Genomic DNA, 8,966 nt, shown 5'->3' with positions numbered 1-8,966 from the left:
TTAACAACACATAAGTGTTACCTGATGAATGGATTCTTATCTCAGATGCAATTATCAACAAATTTCTTGTGATCCCCACTGTTTTTATAGTTTATGCTCAGCTCTTGAAGCAATAAATTTAATAGCAATAAAAAGCAAAGGAAACCTCACCTCAGCACTCAGGCTGACTAGACTGTTTCCCCCCTCAGTCAACAGAGACCATGGAATGAGGTGTTCAAACCAGGCTCAAGAGTTGTCCAGGGGCTTCCCTGGTGGTGCAGTGGTTGAGAATCCGCCTGCCGATGCAGGGGACGCGGGTTCGTGCCCCGGTCCGGGAAGATCCCACATGCCACGGAGCGGCTGGGCCCGTGAGCCATGGCCGCTGAGCCTGCTCGTCCGGAGCCTGTGCTTCGCAACGGGAGAGGCCACAACAGTGAGAGGCCGGCGTACCACCAAAATAAATAAATAAATAAATAAACAAGTCTGGAATTTAGAAGGTTCAATGTCCAAGACTTTTTATTCAACTCAATATATATTACGTGCCTACAGGTACCCATCATCATCGACTGGAAACTTACCTCACATAGATTACTTATGTTCTTACCACAGAGAAGAGTAGTTAAAAGACAGACAGAGAGAATGTGAAAGCAGGTCAGAAGAAGATCAAATGATTGATTCAAAGCCTCACGACCATGAGAGGCACAGTCACTACCAGGAGACACCTTTTGTGCTTCATCCACCATTGGTTTATTGCAAAGTGAAGTTCAGGTTCAAAACAAAAGGGAAATAAGTCTACCAAGAATGAATTACACTAATCAGTGAAGTCAACACACCAGACAGGAACATGTATTTAGTATCAGCTGTAGGTGGTTCTCAAAGTCAAAATTTATTAACTATTCAAATGGTCAGGCTGTACAGATTTTTTTCAGATGTACATACAACATATGTATATCATAACAAGGTTATTTTTTAATAAAATATTATTTCCTTAGGGACTAAAGGAACCACTAATTAATTAAATATTTGATGCACGTTTATAGGTACTATTAAGGATTTGACATAAATATGTAAGTCACATAGCCAAATCAGAAAAGCTATGACCCATGATTGCATACTTTACTAATCCCATATTAAAGTAGAAAACAAAATTATGCCACATAAATTGAGCTGATTTTAAGAATCTTTTTATTAGAAGATAAAAGTGATGTCCATTTAAACCATCATTCCTAAAAGAGCTTCTAAACAATAAAATTCTTACCTTAAATCCCAAACTATGATACAATCTTTACTATCCAAATTACCCTCTCTATTGGCTGATAGTACATCTGATCCCTCTATGATAAAGGCAATGGCCATTAACGATGACAATTAACAGTAGTTATGTACACACAGCAGAAGTATAGACCATATGGTACAACTGACATACACACATTTTTGAATCACTACTCCTACTGAGAATAGGGTCAATGAAAATAATGATTAAAACCAACGGACATTTTGTCTGTTCAGTCATTTGCTATCTTTAGGAGTAAACGCCACACAACACTCATATTATTTTTTCCATAAAATCTTTGCATGTCCAAGATACTTTTTAATCCAGGTTCAGATTATTAACAATGAAAAGATATTCATCTTCTTTCCTACCTCCATGGACTTAATCAGGCCTGCACTCACCAGGCGCACAGAAATATTAGTAACTGGAAAGACGATATGACTGTAGACTGTTTGCGAAACAGGAGTGCTCTGTTTTAAGGCAAGTATCTTTATCACATACACACATAACAATTTATTCATTGGTGAACTTTATCATATGACAGTACAAAATTCAACAGAAAAACTGAGGTATAACTTTACTTAACATAAATACAAATGTCAGAAAGTGTAAGGACATTCTCAATGTGCTTAACATATTTCACCAAAAACGAAATAGAGAACTCTTCTCAAAGTTCTTATATGTCCAGAAATACCCAAGATTCTGAATTCTAGAAAAAATACTAGAAATTAAATACTCTAAAATCTTTGCAATAAGGCTCTCCACGTAAGGCTACCTTTGATATAAGGCTACTTCAAACTTGGTCTGAAAATAGCAAAAATGTGCACCAAAATTCAAGCTATTCATTAACTAAAGAGAGAGGACTTGGTTTCATGAGGGATAGTGAGGTGATGAGTTTACTGAGCAAAATTAAATTTAGGAAAAGCAAATTTTAAAATACATCAAATAAAAAGTTTTCCTATCATTTTTTAACATAAAGCTAAACTATTGTGATATAAAAATGACTGAATGTGTAAGGTACTTTTTAGGGCAAAAGAGACACACCTTTACGTAAATAATTTAAATGGAATATAATCCATAACTTGGTATATATAGTAATATTTTTAAAAATCTACATTCTGTGACCTTTACAAAAGTAGATCTATTCTTTACTTTCAAGTTTGAAACAGTGTAACCGTTTATCTTTGGATATTTCCAGTCAATGGCTGTATAAAATGAGAGATAATACAAATCTGTCATAGGCCATTCAGTGCATTAACATGTAAGCCATCAGTTTGGGGCCCTAAAAGAGAAAAAATGATTAATAGTACATAAAGTGGAAAGAATATACCCCAGATTTCTGCTCTAGTCCAAAAACTTACAGTCTTACAGTCCAAAAAATGTATTTTTAATTATTGAATAGTTTGATGCAATGACATTCAGTGAAAAAATCTGATTACTAACTGTATTCACATTAAAATGTTTTCCTTAAAATGCAAACTGACAGTATTTTTCATTACGCTTAAATACAAAGGTAAACTAATGACAAGGTAAATTTTTTTTAAGTTTGAGAATTACAGCATTCATTTCCTCTGTCAAAGTCCCAGTGATATTAACAAGAAAAAATATTCTATATTTTCACCTAATACTTTAATCAAATACTCTAGAAAAATATTGTTCTAAAGGAAGTTCAGCAGGAATTGCTTATTACATTTCCGAATTAGATCAACATAAGAAAAACAAAATGGGGTTCAAAAAAATTAGACTATGTAACTGAATAAATAATAATAATAATGACAAGTAATATCCCAAATTTGGAAAATTTAAGAGCAAAACATTTTGGTAGCCTCAGCCTTGATGGCATATGAACAAAAGGAATTTAAGATTGCGGATGGGGCTTCCCTGGTGGCGCAGCGGTTGGGAGTCTGCCTGCCGATGCAGGGGACGCGGGTTCATGCCCCGGTCCGGGAAGATCCCACATGCCGCGGAGCGGCTGAGCCTGTGAGCCACGGCTGCTGAGCCTGCGCGTCCGGAGCCCATGCTCGACGGCAAGAGAGGCCACCGCAGTGAGGGGCCCGCGCACCGCAGGGAAGGGTGGCCCCCATTCGCCGTGACTGGAGAGGGCCCACGCACAGCAGTGAGGACCCAACGCAGCCAAAAATAAATAAATAAATTTAAAAAAAAAAAAAAAAAGATTGCGGATGGAAAAATGGAAGTTTCCATCAAAAGAGGAATACATAGAGTAACCAGAAAGATTCACAACCCCTAAATTCCACTTCCACAGTGATGTCAGGCATCATCTGGTTGTGGAGCCTCCTGCCAATTCCTACAGGAACAGGCACAAAGCACCCTCAAGTTTTCGATTCTTTGCAAAAATGTCCTGACATTGGTTAACAGCAGAGGGTGGGAGGAAAGGAGTGGTTAAGTGTAAATACCAAGTTAAGCGCTCCTTTGTTTGAAGGGATCTAGAAACCTGCTTATTTAGTAATTAACCCAACATACCACTGACTTCAAACACTTGCACCTCTAGAGACAGCCACAAACCAGCCACTGCTTCATTTTTTTTTTTCAGTCCCATCCCCACCTCAGCCCACTGTTCCCCGCTCTACTGTACACCGGGCCTTCCTGTGTTGCTCACCCTCCCAACACCTCAACCAGCCACTGCTTCTGTCCACAGGACCATTCACTCTTGTACCTGTGGCTAATCACAACCGCACCTGGAGCTCTGGCTGAGCTTTCTCCCTTGAGTATACCAGACAAGGCCAGTCACTAAGTGCCTGCTACTGCCTGCTCATCACATCCAATCAGCAACACCATAAATGTGGTGGCCCAGGGTGTGGTTCTGTGCAGCGGCTCTGTGGACCATATTATGGTCCTTCCTATAGCTGCCCTGCCCACAGCAACATCTCCACCTCAGAAAGACCGCTTTCCCCAAGCTTGGGAGACCACTCTCCAACCTGCATGATGGTAAGGCTAAGCTAATACTACTCTGGAATTTGAACAGGGAAAAAAGAATAGATTCAACCAGTGGAAATCAACAAGCAGAGAAAATACTGGAAGAGGTGCAGAGATGCCACACTGCTGAGAGTGAATGCCAACCCTGAGAGGCAGGGGGAGAGACATCAGAACTGCCGGACTTGGTCAGGCAGCTGCTGCTGCATCCTTACAATTAATTAATTAATACCTACTACCTTGGTGCCCGGTGTGCTTCCCTGTATATACTGCCAGCTATACTTTTTTTTCTCTTAGCAAATTTTGTTTCTTGGGATGACCAGCTAGGGTCAGAGATTTATTTTCAGAATACTTAATAAAAGTACTAAGCAAAAATAAAAGAGTTATGAAACATTAGTACATTATTTCTTAAGAAAAAGTTGTCATAATTTACATTGATCTATAAATTTTAGGAATTGTAGCTATTATTCAAGCATTCGATGGAAATTGGAAATCCTATTATTTATAAGAACAGTCGTTAAGAATAGTACTGAATACATTTGTAGGAAAGTACACCTCTCTTTGAAACCTTTTTTTCCCCAAACATCTTTAGTAAACATGTAACATTACAGATGTAGCATGCCCAAAATCTAGGATCATAACTCCACTAGGTTTGATATTTGCATTTCCATTGAAGATTGTTAATATTCACCCAGCACATTCATGAGATGTATTAAAAATGTAGCCATTAACCAAAGTCCCTTGGGGCATATGTACAAAATTAGAGAACTGTAGTATTCAGTCAAATACTACATTAGCAATATTACTCATGAAAAAAAATGCCTGTGGAGCTCTGTCCATTAAAAGATAGTCAGACTTGGGCTTCCCTGGTGGCGCAGTGGTTGGGAGTCCTCCTGCCGATGCAGGGGAAACAGGTTCGTGCCCCGGTCTGGGAAGATCCCACATGCCGCAGAGCGGCTGGGCCCGTGAGCCCTGGCCGCTGAGCCTGCGTATCCGGAGCCTGTGCTCCGCAACGGGAGAGGCTGCAACGGTGAGAGGCCCGTGTACCGCAAAAAAAAAAAAAAAAAAAAAAAAAGACAGTCAGACTTGAAAACTTGACCTTGCAGGTGATCTTCCAAACCATTTGGGGAAGCTCTGTTTACAAATAACATTGAACTTTTCACCAGTTATTTTACTGACATAATTTCCTAGAGGAATTTCAGAATGATTATATTCATGGCTAGGGTTACATTAAAAAATCTGGGCTTAGTATTTGTGTCAAGGAAGCTCAGAATAGGTCTTCTGAGCAGAACGGGAGGGTTTTTTCAAAGGGCATCTTCCGGGGCAAGGGCAGCTGATGGTCATTCCTGTGTGCCCCACAGGGCCCAGCACGGAAGTCAGGCAAAAGCTCCTACTATGTGCACACAAGGGATTAAAAATAAGAATAATAATTTTTTAAAAAGGCTTTCCTACAGCAATGCTGCAGGTTAATTAACTATCAAGTGTTGTTTTTGAGATGGCTTCTTCCCCATCCCAGTAATTCAGTGATACTTGCACTTCCTGTAAGTACTATGAAAAGATGCAGACAAACACACTAGGAAACCCAATTCCAGGAAGCTGGTTCTCAAGCTTTTCTACCAAGGTATCCCCAAGATAGGCAGAAGAAGAAAACTGCAACAGCTCTAATCCCGACTGTTCAGGGAGAGTCCGCCTTTATCCACACCCTCTGGCATTCTCCTAGTACTCCTGTAATATCTAAGTCTGAGAAGCAAAAAGTCAGGTAATAAAAAGGCATTAAAATAAAACAACCAACAGAAACAAATTATCTCTCGTGTCTGTGTGTCTCTGTATCTTCAGGCAAGTGAACACAAACTCAAATTAACTTGGGTTAATGAAGAGAATCAGTTTAATAGTCTTAGAAACCATTAAATGTGTATCAATTGACAAACTGTAAAAACCATCAAGAAGCACTTCTTTGGCTTCAACCTGATTAGCATCTTGTATAGATTTAGAAACTCGCTTCAAGAAAATTATTTCCTGACACAGATAGTACAAGAACTCAACTCACAAGAAAATCTGCCCATCTCTTCATTAAAACACATTGTTAGAATCCAACACCCTTTCATGATAAAAACACTCAACCAACTAGGTATACAAGTTCCTCAACCTGATCTCAGGCATCTATGAAAAACCCACAGCTAACATTATACTTAATAGCAGAAGACTAGAAGTTTTCCCCCTAAGATCAGGAATAAGAAAAGGATGTCCATTCTCACAACTCCTATTTGACATTGTACTAGAAGTTCTAGCCAGGGTAATTAGGCAAGAGAGGAAAAAAAAGGAAGTAAAAAGTAAAACTATCTCTCTTTGCAGATGACATTATCTTATATATAGAAAACAGTTAAAAAATCTTCAAAAAACGATTAGAACTAACAAGTTTGGCAAGATTATAGGATGCAAGATCAATATACAAAAATCAGTTGTATTTCTATAGCAATACTAGCAATGAACAATCTGAAAAAGAAATTAAGAACACAATTCCATTTACAATAGCATCAAAAAGAATAAATACTTAAGAATAAATTAAATCAAAGAAGCACAAGACTTGAACACTGAAAGCTATAAAACATTGGAAGAAATTAAAGAAGACTTAAATAAATGGAAAGACATCCTGTGTCCATGGATCGGAAGACTTAGTATTGTCAGGATGGAAAAACTCCCCTAATTGATCTACAGATGCAATGCAATCCCTATTAAAATTCCAACTGCCTTTTTTGCAGAAATGGACAAGCTGATCCTAAAATTCATATGGAAATGCAAGAAACCCAGATAGCCAAAACAGTCTTGTAAAAGAAGAGGAACTCATGTTTCCTCACCTCTAAACTTACTATAAAGCTACAGTCTTCTATGTGGTTTTGGCATAAGAGTACACATGTAGATCAATGGAAAAGAATTGAGGAACCAGATAAACCCACAAATCTATGGTCATCCAGTTTTTGACAAGTATGCCAATACCACTCAATCGTGGAAAGAATGGTCTTTTCAACAAATGATACAGGGACAACTGTATATCCACCTCCAGAAGAATGAAGTTGGACCCCTACCTCACACCACATATAAAAAATTAACTCAAAATGGATCAGAGACCTGAAAGTAAGAGTTAATACAATAAAAATTTTAGAAGGAAACAGGAGAGTAAATCTTCATTACCTTGAGTTCTTTAAGATACAATACTGAAAGCACAAAAGAGAAAAAATAAATTGGACTACATCAAAAGTTAAAACTTGTATGCTGCAAATGATATCATTAAGAAAATGAAAAGACAACCCCTTCATCTGAGAGAAAATATTTGCAAATCATATATCTGATAAAGTTCAGTATCCAGAATATATAAAGAACTCTTAAAATTCAACAATTAAAAAAATCCATTTTTTAAAAATGGCCAAAGGATTTGAATAGACCTTTCTCCCTAGAGGGTATATAAATAATCAATAAGCATATGAAAAGATGCTCAACATCATTAGTCATTAGGAAAATGCAAATCAAAATCACAGTGAGATATTAACTCACACCGACCAGGTTGCTATTATTTTTAAAAAAAAAAAAAAAGGACAAGGAATAATTGTTGGGGAGGATGTGAAGAGGTTGGTACCTTTATATATTGCCAGTGGGAATGCTAAATAGTTCACCTACTTTGAAAAATAGTATGACAGTTCCTCAAAAAGTTAAACATGGTGTTACCATATGACCAAGAATTTCATTCCTAGGTATATAACCAAGAAAATGAAAAACCTATGTTTACACTAAAACTTGTACATGAATGTTCATAACAACATTGTTCACAACAGTTAAAAAGTAAAAATAACACAAATGTCCATCAAAAGAGAAATAGATAAACAAAATGTGGTACATCCATACAGTATTATTGAGCAATAAAAAGAATGAAGTATTGATCCATGCTACAATATAGATGAAGATTGAAACATTATGCTAAGTGAAAGAAGATGGACACAAGGGCCACATGTTTCCATTTATACGAAATGTCCAGAATAGGCAAATCCCTAGAGACAGAAAGTATATTAATGGTTGTCAGGAGATGGGTAAGGGAGGAATGAGGAGTTACTGCAAATGAGTATGGGGTACATGAGAACGTTCTAGAATTAGAACATTTAGTGGTGATGGTTACATAGCTCTGTGAGTATACTAAAAACCACAGATTTATATACTTTAAAATGATACATTTCATGGTATGTGAATTATATCTCAATTTGTAAAAAATGCATAAATATGTTGTTAAGACCACCTCATATTTATTTAGTTCCTTCCACTTTTTAACTCCCCTAACTAGCCTTCCAAAATCACCTAAAGCTTATCAACAAAACCACAATGCTTACAACTGATCTATCAATTTAGTCAAATATCCAGTAACTACTTCTCACTCCCCTCCCTAGCCACTCACTTGCCTCTTGGCATGGTGAAGACATGTTTAACCTCACTTGTGTGGTTTTAAACAGAATAAGATGTGAATTACTAAACTGAGAAAGGGAAAGGCAGAAAAGATTTAGAAGAGGCAATAAAAAGAAGGTATCTACCCTTTTATCCCCAGCTACCCCTTAGAAAACTTTTGAGGGGATCAGGAAATCGCATCCAAAAGCTAATAAAAATTAGCTGATAACAATTCTCATTAAGTTAAATGTTCTAATTCCTCAAACCTCATTTCACACATAGCAGCTTTTCAATAATTTGATATGAGTCTGATTCCCCCCCCATGCAAGTATGTTCTTCACAAGAGACCTCATTCTTA

The sequence above is a fragment of the Kogia breviceps genome, chromosome 11, assembly GCF_026419965.1.
Source record: "Kogia breviceps isolate mKogBre1 chromosome 11, mKogBre1 haplotype 1, whole genome shotgun sequence".
NCBI lineage: Eukaryota > Metazoa > Chordata > Mammalia > Artiodactyla > Physeteridae > Kogia > Kogia breviceps.
This window is presented reverse-complemented; position numbering follows the sequence as displayed.